At 36.6% G+C, this 22,309-nt stretch overlaps 1 long non-coding RNA gene across 3 annotated transcripts; it reads right to left on the minus strand.

Annotated features, from left to right (window-relative positions):
* Positions 1-346: 346 nt before the first annotated feature.
* Positions 347-22,298, minus strand: LOC128807336 (uncharacterized). Of its 3 annotated transcripts, XR_008437124.1 has the most exons (5): positions 22,087-22,298; positions 19,827-19,981; positions 18,764-18,864; positions 15,388-15,476; positions 13,975-14,788 (listed from the first exon to the last, which is right to left on the minus strand). It is a non-coding gene; the product is annotated as an uncharacterized LOC128807336 (long non-coding RNA). The 3 variants fall into 3 exon arrangements; XR_008437123.1 differs by lacking the exons at positions 13,975-14,788; positions 15,388-15,476 and adding an exon at positions 347-688 and having other exon boundaries at positions 22,087-22,280; XR_008437122.1 differs by lacking the exons at positions 13,975-14,788; positions 15,388-15,476 and adding an exon at positions 8,458-8,636 and having other exon boundaries at positions 22,087-22,280.
* Positions 22,299-22,309: the final 11 nt, after the last annotated feature.

A 22,309-nucleotide genomic window follows, 5' to 3' on the forward strand; every position in this document is an offset into this window, starting at 1 on the left:
TGCTTTGAGTCATTTCCCTGCTTTCAGTAGACACTATTCTCACAAATAGTGAGAATATTTCTTCAGGAGCTTCAAGATAGCCAAAGCCCTCATGCCTGTCACAGGGTTACAGATTCCACAGAGCAGCAGTGTAATTAGCTTCAACATTGCAACAATTTACTTTGAAGTCCATTAGGTGGACATAGTCTTGTAAATTTATCTCTGAAGATTGGAGAATGGCATACAAGGATAATTATCACAAATGGTGGGAAAAGATAGTGTCAGGAAAATTAGGAGGTCTCAAAATAAAGGAAGTGACCTTGTAGATTATAAATAATGACAAACATCGGAACAAAGGTTGCGCTTTTATTTTGAGAAATGAGACAAAGGACCTGACAATACTCACAGATAAATAGAAGTATAACAACCATAGGGGCCCCAGCTGTCAGAGGTCATTCTGGAGTCACATTTTATAAGCCACAGGCTTCAAGTCTTCTTTGGTAATATTTCAGCAAATAAAACAAAACTGAACTTCCAAGATTTCTCACTAACCATAGCAGCTATTCATCATTCTAAATCTCTACTGGCAGTTTCAGAGCTTTTCTGTCACAGTCACTGGAGTGGCAGGAAATTCCTGTATGGAGCTTGTCTTTTCACCCAGCAGTTCCAATTACTTCGGTCCTTGACTGTCGCTTTGACAGCATCGCTTCTGAGCCATCCAGCAATGTGATAAAAATTAGGAAACAACAAAAACAACACGTGGATTTTGAATAGTGTATTTCTTAAAAAGTGTTTGAATATGTGTGTTAATTACCGTGCTCCATGATCATAAACCAGAGCAGATTTCATCATTTGTATTTCTTTTATCTGTAGTCAAGTGTTTCTTCTTCAAGACCTGTCACAATAACTGATATCATTTCTCCATGTCTTCCTTGTGAGGCAGAGTTGGGATTTTTAAATATTATTGGAATTATCCTATATCATTTATGAGAATAAATGAATTGTTAAAAATAAACAAGTATTTTCAGAAATTCCTTGATGTTTTCACTCATCAACACTCCTACATTTTAAATGTGAACTACTTCATGTACATGTAAAAAAGTATTTTTGAAGTATTAAAAAGTCTGAAATAGAAAATAGTCTAATTTTCATCAGAAATGCTGTTGCTGCTTCTCCACACATATGCCATCAATTAATAGCCTGCATTTTGGATATTGTCATAGCCTTGCTATTTGAAACAATTCATTGGAAACAGTTTTTACAATAATAAAATTTATTAATGTACTTGTGTCCACTGGGCTTGTAAAGACCAATTTCTAGCACAGTCTGAATAAAACAATGACAGTCCTGTTGAATTCTATGAAGCCTTAAGACTGAGCTTCCCTTTGTTAAAAATCAAAATGTGTCAGAAATCTACTGACTCAGAATAAAATTGCAGGTTACAATTTCACCCTTGGGCTTAATCAAACATGTGGTGTAATATCAAATTTATTATGTACTTTTGCTTTGAGCTTTGCTGACATTTCAATGCCATCAGCAGTAGAAATGTCGAAAAATGTGATTGTCTTTTTCTGCATTTGGATATGGTGCCACAGTTCACCTCGGCTTTAACAAGTTTCATGATATTGTCCATTTTTAAGCTGATAGAGGCCATTTTAAAGATCATATTTGTGTATATAAAGAATCTCATATCACACTATGTTCGTTATCATGAACAACTAAAATACTACTTTTGCTATATGCTAAAATAATACGTTCTGCTATATGGTTGATTTTAAAGTCCACAGTCCTTGATTACCATATTTATGAATGCAAAGATTATGTGATGGAGTATGATAAATGTATAAATAATATAGTGGATACTTTTTGCCTTTCAGATATTTAATTGCTACATTTTAGACCCCAAAGAACAATTTTTATCTTAATCAAAAAAAGAAATAAACCAGTACAAAATGTATACATTCAGTATCATGTTGCAGACATATTTTTTTAAGCAGATAAAAAGCTTTCAAGTGGTTAGGACATGTGCATTATGCCCATGCATCTGTGTAATGTATATATAGTGTTTTGGTGTGTGTATATTTTAAAAAAGCGCAGAGGTTTCTTTCTGTACTTATTTTGTGAAAAATGCTGGTCATCTGTATCTGGAATTAGTGTTGTATTTTCTGCTATTAATGTCTAACTTTATTCAGGCATCTCAATTTTGTGAAGAAATCTTAATAGTGAATGACATCTTTGATGAATAAATAAAAAGGTAATTCTTACTCAACAACGTCCTTTCTTCAAGTACCTCACATAAACTGGAAGTTTATTTTTGCACTCACTGGTGAAGTAGGTATTATTACAGTATTTTAAAACCACAAGAGGTGAGACACTGTAAGACTATAGTGTAATACCTCCAGATGCAGGTGTCTAACTGCATGTGTGTGTTGAAAGTCCTCTCAAGGCACATGCTGACATATGGAGGCAGCGGCAATAGCAGCTCTGCTGTGGATGGCAAACCTTGCTGCCACTGGAACAAGAGACATAGGGTGGCAACTCCTTACATTGGTGGTGTCTCTCAGGATCCTTTGTTGTGAAACTTATCCTGGCAATTCCACACGTGGCACCTAATCAGGGTGATGCTTATAACTCCCTAACAGAAGTTTCTACCAGCTAAGACACCTAGATGTCTGGTTTTTTTTATAGGCTTGTCTCTATACTTTTGACCCAATGGACACCCCATTGCTGCAATATTGCAACTGAAAAATGTGTAAAAGCACAGCGTTTGTAAAGAACTGACACAAAATTTGCTTAAGACTACACCAGATCTTATGACATAATGGAGAAAATTCAGCTCTCCTCAAAGCCAGTGCTAAAACTTCAGAGCTGTGTTTTCTTCATATTTTGTTCCTGATGCTCTTTAGGAAATCAAATTCTTTATTTTCTTTCTGTAACTATGAAGTCCATATGAAATGCTACTTATTCAGCTTTGTGTGAATATCAGTGATTACCTTCCAACATAAGTGCAATTCAAAAAGATTATTAGACTCTGATTAGGTCTTATTATTATTGTTTGTTTCTAGGATCCTGTTTTTCTGTAGATCCTCATCTGCTGCCTACAGAGAATGCTGGATAGAACATGAAACAGAAATGAGCTTTAAGTGACATTTACACCTCCTAATCTGAGCTATTTGCAATTATTTTATAATCTTACAGGAGAAGCATTAACAGCTGATTGAGACTGCAAATGATGCAGGTAACAGCCACAAGAATGAGTCATCGAGAGCCCGCTGTTGCAGATCTGACTGCAATCCTTCAAATTGTAAACTATATGTTAAACATGCTCCATGACTGACTAAATTCTAAACTTCTCTTTGGCAGTCCTCTTAAATACAGAGTGACACTGTAGCACTGAACATTGAATGCTATCACATCAGCCAAACATCTGTGTCCAAATTTTGGCTTACCTATAAGGTGAGTAAAATTTAGCACCCTGTCAGGTACTAACCATACTGTAGCACCCCTTAGTTTTATTTAACCTTTCTGAATAAAAGAGAATGACCATCTCTGACCCATGTAACATTAGTTTTGCCAGTGCAATCCAAATTTGCTCTTTATAGTCAGTGTTGCCTGCTCTATTTGGTTCAATATTTCGGGCTTTTTCACACAGTTTAATCTGTGGGGGTCATTCATTGTCCAATCTGTGGGAGTGTGAGGCCACATACAGATTCTTCTAGGCTGGAGGATCATCTTGACATCTGGGCTGCAGGTTGGCTATACTTATGAAAGGCCCATTACAGCAGCTGCAGCCCTAATATGCTGTTCTTTATATCCCTTTAGTAGCCATATTTTCTGTACCATGCGCAACCCACCCCCTCAGCAAGCAGCTCTGTACAGGGCTTCTGCCTGTCACTGCTCTTCACCACCACAGTGACCTGACTGCCCCAGGATAGTGTGCCAAGACAATATATATCAGAGAAAGGTGTCAAAACCAAGTGGAGATCTGGGAAAGCGCTGAATGTGTTGTCATGTGAGGCAGTATCCGAATGGTTGCTCTGGGAGCAATCGTCTTCATCCTTGGGCCAGAGAATTGAAAACTGATGCTGACAATGGTCCTCAGCTCAGCAATATGCCTGGGACATTGTCCCACTGCCACTGGCTGGAGCTGATGTGAAGAGTCATACTAGTTTTTGGCTACTGTCACTCTCTATCTTTGGAATGACCAAGAACAATTTTAAATTCCAGTATGCTGTCATAATAGCCTTGTACCATGATCTCCCACTACTGCCTTACTATGAGCATGCTCTTTACTAGGTATATCAGGAGTTCATTTAATCTCCCCCTATATTAAAATAAAAGATGTTAATATAAATGTTATTGCAAGCAGAAAGATAGCAGGCTTTAACTGCTTAATCTTGTTTTGCAATCAACACAGAAAGGTTAGTATGACAGTGGCCATAATGTACCTAATTTCAAAATCACGGACAGAAAAAGAAAGCAAAAAAATCCCATTAACTTTGATAAAAGGGAACTATAGTAGAATGAATAAACTTCTAAAAAGGAATAAACTGGAAATAATATGAATTATCCTTTATTATATTTTGAAAGACAAACTTGCAAAAGATATAAAGATATTTTTTATACATATAAAGCTTGCAAAAAGTAAATAAGAGTTTGTAGAGACATTAGATAATCAGGGTATGTGAAAAAAATATAGGGAAAATAAAGCTGAAACTACTTTTAGTGTTTGTATTAACTGTGGAGAAATTTGGTATCATGTCTGAAGCCCTTGAAAAACAGGTTCTGACATCAAAGTGTCTGTTCCAACAAAATAGTTAATGGAACAAAATTACAAAGCTAAGAATAAAAGATTACTTAGCATTTATGAAATTAATTACTTTAGAGGAATTTAAGTATGAAGATGCCAGTTTCTTTACTACAGTGTGCAACCTTTTTTAAACTACTTTGCTACCCAATGAATGGAATTTACTTATATGTTTCTGTTAAAAAAAAAAAATCCAAGTATGATCAATGAATCTATTTTATCTCTTTTGAACTGGGCAATTACAAACAGAATAGAAGAAAAGTATTAGTAGACATGGAACAAATATGATATGTTTGAGGGGAATTAGTATTGCTTTTGTAAAGAAAAGCCACAACTAAAATTTTGCATAAAGTTCACTGGAGGAGTCAGCAACCACATAGACAAGAGCAATCCAGCTGCCAAAGTTGTCCTACAATGGCAAAAGGGTTTTTACAATGTTCCTTGCCCTTTTTAGAATACTCCGGTAAAACAGACTATGCTGCCACTGAGTAGGAGGGAAAGTCCTGGAATAGATGGATAATTGCTGAAAAGTTGGAGACAAAAGAAGTTTATACAGTCTACTTTCTCAGTTGAAGGAGAGTACTAGCAGAGAACTATACAAGTGTGTGCTAGATCTGTGCTCTTAAACATAGTAGAAAATGAAGTGGAAAGGTGAGTGGAAAGTGAGATAATAAAGTTTGCTAGTATTACAAATTTATTCAGGGCAAGAAGGATGAGGGCAAACTAAGAAGAGCTGAAGAACATAATTCTTGTTAATAGAAAAACAAGTGAAATGTAAATAAATGCTAAGTGATGTTCATGGGAAAAATAACTTCAGCTCTAGCTACATATATAAACTCTATTTTAACATACAAAACCTTTCACTCAGGGATGATATCTTCAAGTTACAAAGAGTAGATAACTGTAAAGAAATAGTTCTAAGAAATAGTCATCTCAAAACAGAAAATATTGTTACACCTCTCTGTAATTTGACACCATGAGCTTGTCTTGAACACTATATATTTTTTGTTCAGTTTTCTCTCCTCCCTCTCCAATCAGAAAGATACAGAGAAGACAACAAGGATTATTAGAAGTATGAAACAGTTTCAATATGATTGTAAATTAAGCATCTTATTGCTCTTCAGGCTAGAAAAAAAAAAGAAATTATGAATGTAACAAAAGTTTATAAAGTCATCAAGATCATGAAGGAGTTAAAAAGGGTATGATTGTGTACTGTCTTTTCTAGAGAGAAAAAGCAGCTATCAGATGAAATTTGAATAAGACAAGTTTGAAACAACAAAAATCCTCTTAATGTAATGAAGTTATTACAGGATACTTGTGGTGTAAAAAGTTGATACAGGCTTGGAAAAGAATTGTAAGAATGAGCTACTCAAAAAAGCTACTGAATAACAACAATTACCGAGTTTGGCTACCCATAAACTAACAATATATGTGGCCTGGTAGAGTAGACTTAGGATATATAAATTAATAACTTTTTCCACAGCCTGCTGAGGAATACTTGGGGGTGATGGTTGATGAAAAATTCAACATGAGCCAGCAGTGTGTACTGCAGTGCAGAAAACCAACCAAATCCTGGGCAATTTCAAAAGCAGCATGGCTGGTAGATCAGAGGTGATTCTCCTGCTCTACTCTGCTCTTGTGAGACTCCAACTGGAGTACTGCATCCAGTTCTGGTGTCTCCAACATAAGAACATGAAATTGTTGGAATAAGTCCAGAGGAGGGCCATGAGGGTGATAAGAGGACTGGTGCCCTTTGCCTCAGGAGACAGTCTGAGAAAGCTGGGACTGTTCATACTGGAGAAGAGAATTTTGTGTGGAGCCCTCACAGCAACCTTCCAGCATCTGAAAGTGGCTTACAGGGAAGCTGGAGAGGGACACTTGATCAGGAACTTTAGTGATAGAACAAGGAATGATGGGTACAAATCACAGAATCACAGAATAAGCTGAGTAGGAAGATACCCAAAAAGATTATTGAGTACAAGTCTCATCCCAGCACAGGAGACTAAGAGCCATACCAAGTGCCTGAGAGTATTGCCCAAATATATCTTGAACTCCATCAGGCTTGGTGCTGTGACCATTTCCCTGGGTAAGTGCCCAACCACCCTCCGTGTGGAGAAACTTTCTCTAATAAAGCCTACATCTCCCCTGACACAACTTCAGGCCATTCCCTTGGGTCCTGTCATTCATCACCACAAGAAGAGATCAGTGCCTGCCCCTCCTCTTCCCATCATGAGGAAGTTGTAACTGCAATGAGGTCTCCCCTCAGTGTCCTCTTCTCCACGCTGAACAGACCAAGTGACGTCAGCCACTCCTCACACGGCTTCCCCTCAAGGCCCTTCAACTTCCATGTGGTCCTCCTTTGGACACTCTCATAGCTTTATATTTTTCTTATACTTTGGTGCCCCTAAGTGCACAAAATATTGAATGTGAGGCTGCTTCAGTGCAGAGTAGGGCTGGGCAATCCCATCCCTTGCCTGGCTGATGATGCTGTGCACGCCAGGACACAGGTGGCCCTCCTGGCTACCAGGGCACTGCTGTCCCACATTCCACCGGCCATTGACCAGGAGCCTTTCCAGGGCACTGCTTTTCAGCATCTCATTCCCCAGACTGTACCTACATCCAGGGTTGCCCTATCCCAGATGCAGAATCTGGCACTTTTCTTTGTTGAAATTCATTGCCCAGTCCTCTAATTTAGGTTAGATATTAGAAAGAAATTATTTTCTGTGAGGGTGGTGAGACACTGGAAGAGGCTGCCCAGGGAGGCCAATGTGTGTCCCAGCCCTGCCAATATTCAAACCCAGGTTGGATAAAGCCTTGAGAAACCTGGGCTAGTGGGAGGTGTCCCTGTGCATGGCAGTGGGGATTGGGAATAAATGATCTTTAAGGTCCATTTCAACCTCTTAACATTCTATTATTCTATGAAATATAATTGTTTTTGCAGAGGCATCTTCTCCAGGCTAATATTAGAGACAAAGTAATGAGGTACTTTGAACTTAGTCTTACCTGATACAGGAATGAGTGGTCTATTAAGTTCTCTCCTTATTTTACATATTTCATTAAAAGAACCATTGATTTCTGTATATATTCCTATAAACAGGATTAATAAGTGCTCAGTTCTGCTTCATGTTGTATTTGGTATAGTTTTATTTCTAGAAAAGTCAAATTAATTTATTAAGATATGTTGCATCCTGGAGTTTGGGTTTAGATTAGGGTTTTTAATTTATGTTAAAATAAGTCAAGTTCTGTAATCCCGCGTTTCCCCCGTGTTGTTCCCCGCCGCGGTTTCTGGCCCCACACTGCCGGCTGCCGGATCTTACCCCTGTGCCGCTCCTGTAACCACCCCCTCGTCCGGCCCCGGGAAACCCCGTGCCACACGATCCCGCTCAGCCTGCGGCTTGGTGCCCGCCCCTGCGGGGTTCTCTGGTTGGTCGCTGTTGCGGGTGTCACCGCCACGGCAGCCGCCCCTATTGGCCGGCAGGCCGTGGATCCTCTCGCCCCGCCCCTCCATAAAACCCTATCCCGGCGGCACCCAGGCGCCATTTTCTCCCATGCGAGTGCCGGGAGCGGTCGCGTCTTTCCATCGAACCGCGCCACGTGACCAATAAACCGTTCCTGCCAAGCACGGAGTAAATGGACAAATTCCTTACCTCTTTACTGGATCCCTAGCACATGGTAACAGAGGCTGGCCAGCCCACGCGCCCGAGACACGGAGCCGTGTCCGGGAACCCGCGGCAGCAAACCCCGGCAGCACGTGGAAGCTACGCCACAGCCGGGCTCCCAAGAGCTGCGTGCAGCCAGGGAGAGCGAAAACCCACGCCGCAAGATATGCAAATGCACCTCAAGTTTCATGCTATGGATGGAAAACAGGACATTGTTACTGTAGACAAAAGGAATTGTGATATTTTGGTTTTGAAGTATTCACTGCAATATAGCTATTACTAATCAGCTTCTTTTGGTGCTAAGATCTGGCTTAAGACTGCTTATGTTTGATGAGTCAGGGATTTCTAAGTGTTTCTTTGTTTTAAGGAGTCCACTAGACCCACAAATTAGAATTCAATAAGAAAGTGGAACATGATATATGAGCTACACCTACACAGACAAGCTGATCATTCTCTGTTTTGCTTGAGGGTCCAATTTGTCTGGTTAACATCTGTGCATATACATTAAGATCCAACCTCAGCTAAAAGTACTTTTGACAGAGAAGCCCAAATGGGAATGAGAACTTTATGCAAGGCTCAACACCTCACCTGCCATAAGGACATGGAAGCAGTCTGCAGAAATGCCCTCTGGCTGAGGGCCACAGGGCATTTCCCACTGTGGATTAAAAAGAGGACACTGTCCCTGAGACCCCTTCCTTCTGCCCTGATGTGTTTTCTGAGAAGTGACAGAGCAAGGACCATAAAGTCAACGGACACCACCAGATAGTTTCTCCTTCACAGCTTGATAGCAGCACCCAAACTTCCACAATTGAAACCTGTTTCTTAGCACATTTCATATTTCACATAGCATGCAAATGAATTAATCTTCAGAGCATTCCTATGCAGTAGGTAAATGTTGCTCTTAAATAAAAAAACCCAACCAGCCAACTCATCAAAAGATAGGAGACAGGTAGTGACAGGAAGGCTTCTGAAATTGCCTTGCATCTGGGCTCAGAATTCAGGAAGTCTTTTCATTTCTGCTATTGCATAGAGGTCATATTGCTATTTGATGTAGTCTAGAAAATGAAATGAGCTATTAATGTCTGGATACATTGCCCCATTAAATTAGAAACATTTACAAGCCCAGAACTGCACATAAAACATAGATAGCACTTCTTATGATAAAACTATAACCAGACTTTGTTTCTCCATTTTGGATAGTGTGACCTGTGGTCTCTCTTTTCTATCTGGCTTGTGGTTTACTGCATTGTGTAATTTTACATCCACTTAAAGGCCAGCCAAAGGAAAATACTTTGTTGGAAGTGAGATGTAAACAAATGCCCTGCCATTTTTCTTAGGCCTTCTGCAGAGCTGGGTTACAACATGCCATTTTCATTAAAGGAAATATATTTTAGAATCCATACTGTATCGCTCATAAATATTTCAAGGTACCTGCAAACCTAGGTTAAGAGCTCTCTTGTATTAGTAAACTAAAAAGACAGCTATTGTACACTCAGTTCTTTACACTAAAATCATGTTCAGGAGTAACTAAGTGGACACATATGAGTATTTATTTACAATGTCAACTTTAACCACTGCTTCTGCACACTAGCTTGAAAGTAATCACTTAAACAAGGAAAACAAGGAATTCTCACAAACCTTGTTGTTCTATAGCTAAAATCTAAACTCCAAATATAAATTATTGAATACTTTGTTATTAGAACCTAAGTATTTTTCCCCCATATTTTTACTTTAAACAGATACTGTAGATACAGATGTAGGCTTTTTGCATTTACATAAAGCTGCTGTTATTAAGAATATCCACATGAGAGAAGGTTACAAAGATGATCCTTGTAAGAAGGTGAATCAGATAGCATATATTGTAATATAGAGTACTTTTTGCTGTAGCTGAATGACACGTTTAGAAAAGCTGATACTTTGATGAGAAGATCAACTGCACAGTATTCTCCCACAATCTTCTCCAGAGTCTCAATGCAAACTAACATAAGGACACAGCATATGTGTCAAGAGAAATAAACACACATTAAACCAGACATTCATTTTCCTCAAACTACACTCTGAAATCATATGCAACAAAGTACTGTGAAAAGACAGGAGTGCAAATTTTACAGCAACAGTCAGATTTCAGATAAAGAAAAGCTTTTGTATGAAGTTGTATCCACAGTCCCCAGCATAAAATATTAATATTTCTAGCTATACTGCTTTATAACTGAGGAGGAAGTGCTCCTAAGAGAGAATAATTTGATTAAAAAAATCCTGCTGTTCAACAAGTATTTAGTGTTTGTAATTAAAAATGTATATCTCTTGGCTAACATGTAGGAACATTGGTGAAATATGTTTGATGATTTTATTCAGGTGTGTGATCAGAGCTTAGCATAAAGAGCCTCATATAAAATTGCAAAGGACTATTGCTGAGCTCATATACTGAGGCTATAAATTAACTTATTTTTAATAACTTGATTGACCTATGCTCTTCCTTGTTTTTCGTGCAAGGAGGACTCTAGTTAAATGCTGTATTTGCTTCTCTTTCTTTAAAATAGTCTGGGAGGAACTGAATGTCATTGTCCTTCCCCTTGCTATATGCTGGAGGTCAGGGATTTTTGTTTCTCACAGAACAACTTTGCTTTACTCTGCCTCACCTCCTCACAGCGTCCAGAAGAGGTGGCAAGCTGCTTTTGACAATGTGAACCTTACTATGTTCAGTGTGAAAAGGGAGCTGGTTGTGGTCAGATGTGGGCAGCAAGTCATCATTTAGAAAAGAGCTCCCAACTAATGGATAAAGTATTTTTAAGCATGCTGGAATGGTTCCACAGCCAAGCTGTTATAAATGAATAGGCCTTTTGTTGTGAGCCTTGATCTCTTCCCTCCTTCTCCCTTTCTCCCTCCCCCCACCTCTTTGTCAGGATGAGTCAATATCCTTCTAATTGGGTGTCCTTTCTGGACTTTTTCCCCAGATTTTAGGCATTAGGAAAGTTCAAATCCTTAAACACAGAGCCTAGGTGCCGAGAAACTATTTTTTTCTTTAACAGATTTATTGCTTCAAGAGGTATTCATTTCAGAAGGCTCAACAGTATTGTTATGGAGTTTTTTGCTGCACACAGAAAATGTAAAAGGAACTCAGTTGTACTTCACTGAAATGGCATTATCATCCCAAGAATGAACAAGCTGATTTGTTATGTCTTTAACAAGAGCCCCGTCAACTTCTAAATCATGTTGTGGGATTGTTCTGAAACCGTGGCCCAGTATGCTTTCAGAGTTAACTACCCTGCTATCTTGGTGGAAGCTCTGATTTTGTCATCACATCCTTTCTGACTGCCTGAGGAAAGCGAAAGTGGGTGAAGCCGTCTTTTTCAATAATACCACAGGTGAGAATGGCCAAACTGGAGTGCTGATAGTCATGCAAGACTAAAAATCTGGTAATGGTGCCTCCTAATGGAGACCCCTGATATGCTCCTAGTGAAGATTATTTACAGGCGTGTTCACTGATTTTGCAAATTTTTGCCTTGAGAGTCTTAACAAATAATAACTGCTTGGACTTCACTGGTACCTGGCATCCCAGGATCCCAGGCAAACTTAACCTTCCTAGGAAGCAAATACTGCCATTCTTATTTCATAGGTAATTAAAGGAGACATGCAAAGATTAAGTGTTTTGCTTATAGATGCAGCGAAAGTTTGTGGTAGATTTTAGAAGAGTTTAGGCTTCCTGTGTTAAAAAAAAAAAAAAAAAAAAAAAGCAAACAGCAGAGGAAGCTATGTTTAAAGAAATGCAGCTGGGACTCAGAATTTTTAAAATAAAAGTACTCATGTATTTTATGTATTTTACTGTGCAGTCGTAGTCCATCTCCTGCTCTTGCCAGGATGCTGTTTAAAAAACACTATTAAGTATATTCACCAATTCAGATTTCCTCCATTTGTCTCTGCAAATCATTTGTGGATATGAACTGAGAACATCAGAAAGAAGATGGAAAACTGTTGGAGTAAATAAGGCCTTCTATTCTTTTTTTTTTTTCCATAATGATCAGTGAAAAGGACAAACAGGTTGTATTTCTTTTCTGACTAACACTCAAGGAAGTGCCAGCTTGCCAGTGGAGCAAAGTTACCTGCTTCCTGCCTAGAGAGACTCTCCAAACCTGCCCGCCCAACTCTTCAACATCTTCCACTTTCCTTCTTCAATTCCATTAAATTAAAAGGCTTGAATTTTATATAGCTTTAGACTGATGCATATGAGTTCAGAGGGAGAGGGAGAACGATGATCAGAAATGTCATCAGATTAGTTTCCCCAGTTCTGGAAATCACCAGATGACAAACTAATGTTCCTGGGTTTAGTTGTTCAGATGCAGAAGACATTGCTTCCTTATACCTGAGTATCAGTAATGTCTTCTTTGTAAAAACCCCCACATTAACCAAACGTGGCTGTGTTGTATATAGCAGGCTACTGAGTGGGAATTATTTGAGTTTCTTGGTATTCACTGTCTAAATAAATATGAAGCAATATCCTTGCATTGGCCTTTTACTTATAACTCACAACATTTACTAACAAAAAAAAAATTCCTCCAAACTCAACATCAACTTCCTCTCCAAGCTCTTAGGAGATTTTTCCACCAGAACCTTCCTTCTAATTCTGTAATGGCCTCTTCCTAAGGTGTCAATCCTTACTTCCTCTATACTTTTGGGGATATAAATGAAACAGGCTTGTTCCCATGAGACCGGAGAATTGCCACCGCACTGGACTTGCTTCCAGCATGTGCTAACAGGCCAGTCTGGTAGATGATAATTGTTACCCTCTTACAGTGGCAATATGAAAATGAGTCATAAATCCTAACTCAAATCACATATGTCCACACCTCAGTCTCAGCCCTCAGTTTCTATACAGGTAACTCCCTCGGGCAATTATTTGTCCTTAGCCCTGCTCTTAAGGAGAGGAACTTACTCCTTACAGATTCTATACAAACTTTACCTATGCCTGCCCTTCATGGAAGATGGTCTGGGGCTCTCAACTGCTTTCAAACCTTCATTTACCCAGAAAAATCTGTCTTTTTAATGTTGTTTTTAAAATGTGCTTCTCTTACTGGCTGATGGGAAAATAGTCATGTGGCTGGAATATTCCAACACCAAATAGCTCTTATGATTATCAAATGCCTCAGCTCCATTTCAGCATTTAATCACCTTCAAAAGCCATAAATTGCCCCATGTACTACTCCTCCACTGTGAACGTTGTCTCTTAATCAAACTGGATTAATAAATTTAAGAGACAATACTCACAATATATGTGAATTTTGGCAGGTTATGGGAATAATGAGCCAGATGTAAAGAGCAATATAAATTGCAAGTCCATAACCTACAGTTTACAAAGCCTGCAGAGAGCAGAAATATGTGCTGTTAGCAGAGAAAGCTACCAACAGGTTCATAGGCATTTACATTCAACCTGAAAATGTTTACATTATGTCTTGCCCCTACCAAGCTTAGACCCATTGACAGGGATAAGTTTCAGTACTGTCTGATAACACAGTACTAACTATATTTTCACTTGGAAAGACCCTTGTATCCCAATACAGAACTAAGAGTTTGCTCAGGAAACCCTTCATGTATTGACTTTATAGTATTGTGGAAGAGATTCATTAAATGGTTTTGTTCCTGTCATTTCTGAATTTTAAATTTATGTATCAATTATCATGTATACATTATTTATCCACACTTAGAGTGAATAGTCCAAATAATTATTTATTCTATTCTGTTCAGGTGCTGTAAGCATTCTTTCTGATAGCTGTTCATAAAAGCCTACTGTACACACACCTTAACACTGCTCATTAATTGCATTGGAAATTAGAGTCCTTAACTGCTCACTTATCCCAAAGTACTAAAATTTCACTACATGGGCTATCACAAAGTGCAACATAAGCAAACCCCATCTATGGACAGCAGCGTGGAGCATGTGTCTGTGTTTTGAACCATAAAGCTGTAATGAAAATATTTTATGGCAGGATCCTCTCAGTTCCAACTCAAGAGCATCAGATCTGTGACCTATGATACAGGCCCTGCTAAGCTAAATATAATGCTGACTTGATTCAGTAGTTTATGTATTCACAACTGGAAATTAAAAACCTAGGTTATGCTAGGGGATTGCAGGTATAGCCTGTGGTTTGCAAAGACAAGTGAGATATCAAACTGAACAAATGTAAATCTTCTGATTTTACAGAGTATAGCACAGGTGACAATAGTACTTTTCCAGTTTTAACAGAGCTATGTCTCCTTTAATTGACTCAGTTGCATGATCAATATCACAAACTGCACATGGCATGCAGAAAACTGATTCCTTCCCAACAGTAATATTTTATGAGATTGGCTGTGGATTTATAAACAGAAAAAAATATTTTATAATGAAGGACAGAAATCCAAAGACAGAAAGACATAAGTAGAAAGAACCTAGTCATAAATTAATGAAGCTAAACATCCTTCACACATTAAAAAATAAATTTTAGTATTGATTAATGCAGTGAGAAGCACAATCCCATCCCATTGATACCATACTGACACTTCAACCTGAACTTGCAATTTTCACAAGTTTCAGTATTTGTTTTTGAAACTGTTACCTGCCATGCTTAATGAAACTAAGCGACAATTGTATTTCTTTTAGTACATTAATATAATTAGAGTTTTAAAAAGCCCACTTCAGGGTTAAAATAAATCATAAAACTTCATTAATTATTGCATGATAAGAAGTCCAGCTTGCTGGTTTTTTTTTACTAAAGTACTGTAGGTTTGTGCTACTGTTACTTTGTCTCCTTTAATAAATATTGATTAGGATTAAATACTTTATAACATATCTTTTTCCATTCATTAATTCTAGGCATCCACCTTCACAAATGAGGATAAATGTATAATCTCATGGTCTAGTGTAGCATATCCTTTATGCATGCACACTGCAAGTGTCTAGACTGATACACAAACATTACAGAGTATGTACAGAAATCTGCTATGTATTTTCTTCACTTTCTTTTACCAAATTCCCAAACTGTGTATTTCACTGCAATCTGTAGAGGAAATTATTGTAGTAGTTTTCAAATTGCTGTATCCATGGGTCAAGAATTGATTTTTTTTGGTCAATGTGAGGCCTAAGTCACTCTATTGTTCCCAAGTTCAACCATATACATTGAGAAAAAGACAAAATATCGTCTGCTTTATTTTAAGAAGCTCTCCTGTGTCATGACACCTTGGTGCTATTTATCAGCTCTCATTCAATAGGAAACCTCATACAAGAGGAGAATTTAATATGTGATAAGATGTGAAAAGCTTTGGATAGCATAAAAGAGAGTTATTTGTTGGTATTAAAAGGGGGAAACAAGCATTTGTAGTGATTCTGCTTACCCTCATGTTTTGTATTTTACAACTACAGTTTTTTGTAACAAGAAAATTAAATGTCTGATAAATTCAATGTTTCTGAAGATTAACTTCCATATTTTCCCCATTGTAGCAAAAGATTTATTATTATTTTTTTAATTCTTAGCATACTTGATGCCATATACAATGGCAGGCAAAAGGAAATACGTATTGAATATATGTCTTGAGTGCTCCTTCACATAAATTTCCAGGTGTATATTTGGAAAAGTGGTGTGGGCGGGAATCTGCTCCCACCACTGCAAGTGACAAAATAATGAGAGAAAATGGCACTAGCATTTTTGCTACTCACTTGGTTTACTTCTTAATTATATTTATGGTGCAAATCTTTTTGAAGACCAGAGTCTTCAAGTGCTTGAAAGTTTAACTAGCCACTGGAGAGGATTGGTTACTACTGTTATGCAACCAAATCTGATTAAAAAAAAAAAAAAAATTACTGACATAACAAATTTGGGAAAAAAAATTAGGGAAGTGGTCTGACATCCAGGACTGGAACAACAGAGATTTTAAAGTGAAAGCACCCATGCCACAGTTGCTTAAATTTTCCTTGTCTGTTGTTCATGGTTATCCAAATTTTACTTTGACTATAATAAATTGTATTAAGTCAAAAATGCAAATAATTGATTGAGAAAATACAGAAATCATTTTGGAAAACTTCAGAAAAATATTTCACTTGCTTACGTTGATCACTGGTTATCAAGGTAATTTAGTCTGCTGGCATTTATATCTTGAAACCTTCTCTGAGAGAGCAGCTAGTATGTTAGAAGTATAAAAAAACTGAGTACAGACAATCTTATTTACAATAATAAAAGGAAAAAAAAACCCACAGCACTGACCTTAAAATAACTGATTTTATAAGTTTACAGGAGTCTATTTATAGATCTTATATTTATAAAACAATACGAAATAAAATTAGACTCCAATATTATGACTTATACAGCATTTTCATTAATACTTTAAAATGTTTGAAGCAAACCACAGAAAAAGTAAAAGAGAAATAAAGGAATTTTGCACTGTAATAGGATCCTACAGTAAACTAAAATGTATTAATTATTTTAAAGGCAAAACACAAAAGTTCCAGTGATTTTTATGTCCACATACAAACATACATACATAATTCTTTCTCTCTCAATGATATGTGGCACATATTACACATATTAGTGAACAGTGTAATTGTGCCACTATTCACCAGGCAGGACTGCATCTCCTAGACAGGATCCAAAAATACCAGCTAAATAAGAGGCACTTTAAATCCAATTTGCATTTTCTGTTTCTGTCAGTATTTTAGCTGAGGTATTATGATAGTCCTGTGTAAATATTTGGTTCTTGCATGGTAGGTGGTTTAGAATTGCCATTAATTGATAGAAAGTATAACTGAATACTTTTTGGAGTTAATATCTCCGTTGTGATATCAGAACTATAAAGTCACTTTCGCTATTGCTTATTAAAGTAATACATCTGAAATTATTCTAAAACTAATAGTCAGTATCACAACTATGCAGTCCTTGAAATGGAATAGGTAATTTCCTCTTGTCTTTCCAGTTATTTCAGCAACTCTATAGGATGGGCTAAAGGCAATTGGTCCTTATCTTTTATTTTTCTTCCTGGGGAAAATCTCCATCCTAGCAGCACAGCCACAGAATTAGATCAGACCTGGACTTAAGATTTGTATAACTAAGAAACTGAGGCAGAAGACTATTTTCCTCCATTCCCTGTTTTAGAAAACTAAAGTGGTGTCTTTTTCCATCCTTACTTGCATGGGTTTGTCTACATCTGTCAATGTAGACAAAAAATAACTTTGATACAGATGAAGTTTTGTAATTATGTTGTTGTGTAATATTATTTTGTAAATTTTGTTCTGTTCAATGTAGAGAATTGCATATTCCTGACTGGCAAACCCGCCCATTATTTTAGGCAAAATATAAAGAAACAAAATCATGACAGCTAAAAATACTTGTGGAATTGACTGAGGATAATATTTATGTTTGTTTTTTTTCCTATTTTATATTTTACAAGTAATGATTTAACATGTACTGCATTTTACATGTACCATCTGGATGAGCACTTGATGCTAAGAGTTTGGTTCAGTCATCTACATGGATACCAAAATGAAAAACCAGAAGCATATCTATTCAGGCAATTAACAGAAATATTGATCATGATACAGAGCAAAAACCCTCACAAAATATTTTACTTCACGAAAACTATAATTCCCAATTGTTGTTGTACTCACTTTTTTTTTTTTTTCTTTTTTTCAGTTGTTACAATATGGGTGAGAAATAACTGCAAGATAGCCCAGTTGCGAGTGAGAAGCATCGGGAAATAAATTCTGTTTCTATGTATAGCAATGACTTTTTATCAACAATTTGGCTGTGCATTCAGTATTATGGACTCATAATATGCAAATGCATTTGGCTGTTAATACACATTTGCAACTTACATGTTACTGATTCCAAAGGAACTGTTACAATATATGCTCTGAATATGTATGAGGAATAATACACAATATGTAAGTAAGAGCATTCTATATTATGAAAGTGTAAAATAGAATGCACACTATTTTTAATACTCATTCACAGTGTACTCTCTTGCAGCTCAAAAGGAACATCTGTACTCTGTATTATGAGCTCATATTAAAGATGTACAGAATTAACTAAATTTTTATAGATCTCAGGATGTGTTACCACAACCTCACACAGCAATATAACATATAGTCTTCTGTTACACTGCATTATTTATTCTATTTGTAGAACATACTTGGTTTAGCATTTTCAGATTTAAAATTTTGGGGAACAGATTGATTAGATATTCTTTTCACATGAAAATATTTTTGGTTTTGTAGAATAAGGTATTTTTTAAAACATCATTTGTGATTAGTTTGATACTGCTGAGAAAAGGTAATGTAAATTTCATGAATACTTACAATTGTAAGGAATGTGAATGAAATACTAATGTAGAATAATGTAGAATAATGCCAGATCCAGATATTTCTCAGGGTGCAAAAGCATAAGGAGCCTCGTCAACCTGAAAAACATCAGAAATATTTAGGTTTTTTTTTTGTTTTTGTTTTTGTTTTTGTTTTTGTTTTTGTTTTTGTTTTTTTTTTGTATGCTATAAATACAGCCTCTAGGATTATTAGGACTAAATATTGCAGAAAAAAAATATTAAGTGATTATAAATTTACTAAGTCTCTATATAGCTCACATTACAATATTATGTGTTAAGCTAGCTACACTTTTTGATCAATATTTGCTTAAAATTCCTGCCCAGTTAACTCAAAAGATGCTGTTGTCCATCACTTGCTTTTTAATGTCACTGCAAGTTCCAAATAATTTTCAATGCCTTAAAAATCAGTACAGAGTTAGAAAAATTAATTTTTGCTCAACTTTATTTCTTCTGATGTCCTAAATAAGGTTTTTATTAATGAAGGTGCAATATTAACTGTAAAGAGAAAAGCTGAATAACTGAAGGAATATATATGCAAATTAATTAACTGTTGCAATCCAGCACGGCTGTAATTGTATACTGAGCACTTCTTACTTATTTGTAGGAATGTAATGAATTACTAGTTGACATTTTGTTGTGATTAAATATCATTTTCCATGCTTTAATATATGATCTGTTATTTTTCATGAGATCTATTACCTGCTTGAGTGAGCTACTTGCTTGAGCTTGCTAAGGAATAGCTGAAACTACTGTAAGCCAGGCCATGTGATGTGCTTCACCCTAAGCAGGACAAACCTTGTGGAGCTGAATTCATCTTCATGTAACTCCTTGATCTTCATTAGAATTACATCAGAAAAAATTAATCTCAGTGAATCTTCTTTGCTTTACTTAATAATTTATCATTTTTAATGAAATCTTTACCATCTGTGTTAGACAATATTTTACAGAAACTATTTCTATATTTCTTATATTTATTTCTATATTTATTACTATATTTCTTATATTTGGTCTAAATGGAAAAACAAAATGGAGAAAAATACCTCGAGCCAGCAGAAAGCATTAAGCCTCATATTCCCTTTTTCCCCATTGTGGAGTCCATCCCATGGCAGAAAAACTTCAAACCTGGATAAGGATTCTTTTATTATAGAAAAACCTCTTGCTCCCAGGTACAGCATTACTGGAACAAGATGCTCCTCTAAAAGATAATGCATATCTTTATTTCAGCTCTGGTTACAGAAGGACTTAAATCTACATGTGTCTAGTTATTTTAGACATTCAGCTGTTTAATTGTTTCTGTTAGTGCTCTTTGGAGGTGGATTGCCTTGGCCTAAAAGGGGGTGGTTGCCCTGCTAGGACCAGCTGGTATCCAAGGCACCATCAATCCCACAGCACTTCATGCTTTATGAAGTACAAATCCTCATCTACAACACAGCTGCAACCAGCTTTGCCCTGGCACCCGACAATTTACATGGCTTTTTAAAGGATGCTTTGCAGAAGGATAATATAAAAGCTAGGTCATGAACTCCAGGAACCAAAAGTCCTCCAAACCAAGCATAACAGTGATCTTCAAATTCTCTTTTACTATCCTTTTATGCATATATTGTGGGTATTTCTGCTTTTAATTTATATTTAAAAAATGGTTTTAAAAAAATTATAAGCTTCACTTGTAATTATTTATTTTACAATATAATTTGGTTTTAATTCCAAGTTTTTAATTTAGCCCTTTTAAGTATAACTGTCTTTCCATTTCAGCATTGCTGCACTATAAAATATTTAGGGCAGAGATCCTGACATGATCCTAATACTGAAAAGACTGGTGAAGTTTAGAATAATATACATATGCTAAAATTACATATTACAAAGTTGAAAATCATGTTCTCAGGCATAGCAGAAAAATAACTTGAACTCACAGGTACTGAGATTGTGTACAAGCAATCAATCACAAAAAGATTCAATAACATTATTGTCCACTATTCAGAACTATTTAAGGGTGTTAAGAGGGAAGTAAAATGTCTTCAGTTTCCTCTGAAGAAGATCAGCACAGTTAAAGAATAGCCTTGGGGAAGGAAAGGGTAGTGTTAGGATGGGGTGGAAAATTTGAGTACCTAGACCTTTATTGATCCTTAAGTAATAGCTATTGACCACATTTTTTATTTGAAGAGTTATGCACGATTTTCCTACAGCATTTCTGAGATGGGCATCTCTGCTCTCCACAACTTCCTCCAGCACACATTATTTTAAATCCAAAACCCCACAAACACTAAAAGTTTGCCTTGGAAAATTCAAGCTCAAAATATAGCTCAAATATTTAATAATGTGAGTAAACAACCTCTGCAGCTGTTAATTTTGGAATATTGTGGACTTACTTTAAATAAACAACTTGCATTTTTCTAAAACACTTTATTATGTTCAGTGACGAGTCTATTTTGACTGCAGGTAATATCTTTTGTATGGCTTGTGTGGGAGCTCAGTCTAGGGACTGGTGGTAAACAATTTTGTCCTGAAGACATGGGATTATATTGTATATTTCATGCACTTTTGATAGAAGTGTGTTTTAAAGAATCTTTTTAATAGAGAAAGAAACTTGGAGGGCTTTTTCATGGTGATAGTGGTGTGTGGGGTTTTTTTGCCAGGTGTGGTTTTGTGGTTTTTTTTTTGGGGTTTTCTGGTTTTGTTTGTTTATCTGTTTGGTTTTGTTAGTTTGTTTTGGTCAGGGTTTGTTTTTTTTTTTTTTTTTTTTTTTGTGTGTGTTTTTTTTTCCTTTAATGAAATTTTAACTTGCCTACAAACTGTATTTATTTTCTATTTACAAGGCTTTCGAATTTCTCTTCACATCAGTCCCAAGATTTGCCATCAATTGCCTACAAGACCTGAATTTTATGGTTTAGCAATGGAACGCTTTATTGGAAGACATATGTGCAACAGCCAGTAATTTGGTTGCTATGGTAAGATACATAAACCTCAAATTTGTTGCCTACTTGAAAGGCTGCTGGTGTTAGTATCTGAATTTCCCACTTCCTGGGAATTGTCAATAATGTTTTAGAATGATACGTATTTCACAGGAAAGTAATCCAACAAATATTTGAGATTTGCTGAGTATTTGTTAGAAGTATGCTGTACTGTCAGGAAGTGCGTATGCCAATGAGCTTTGCCTATCTGTGGTATCTCATTAACAAGAACCACATCTGGACCCATCTTCTTACAATCACAGCCTTTGGTATGCAATATGTTGCCTATTGCACAATATTTTTAATGTACAATTTCAGTGAGTTGTGCTTTTTGTGTATTGAATTCTCTTACCTTCTCTTAATCTGATTTTGTTTAGGAGTACCTCTGACTGCATCAGTTGTACTGTCTGCTGAAGATCCTGTGAATTCACTTAGTTGCTTTAAACTCTACAACTGAACCTTGTCAGGGTCAGCTTGTCCCATCATCTTTTTAAAGAAGATAAAGTGAACGTCATGGGAGTTTACCATGTGGGTTTCATAGATAAGGTTAAAAAAACCCACCAAAATCCCAACCC

The sequence above is a fragment of the Vidua macroura genome, chromosome 5 (assembly GCF_024509145.1).
Source record: "Vidua macroura isolate BioBank_ID:100142 chromosome 5, ASM2450914v1, whole genome shotgun sequence".
NCBI lineage: Eukaryota > Metazoa > Chordata > Aves > Passeriformes > Viduidae > Vidua > Vidua macroura.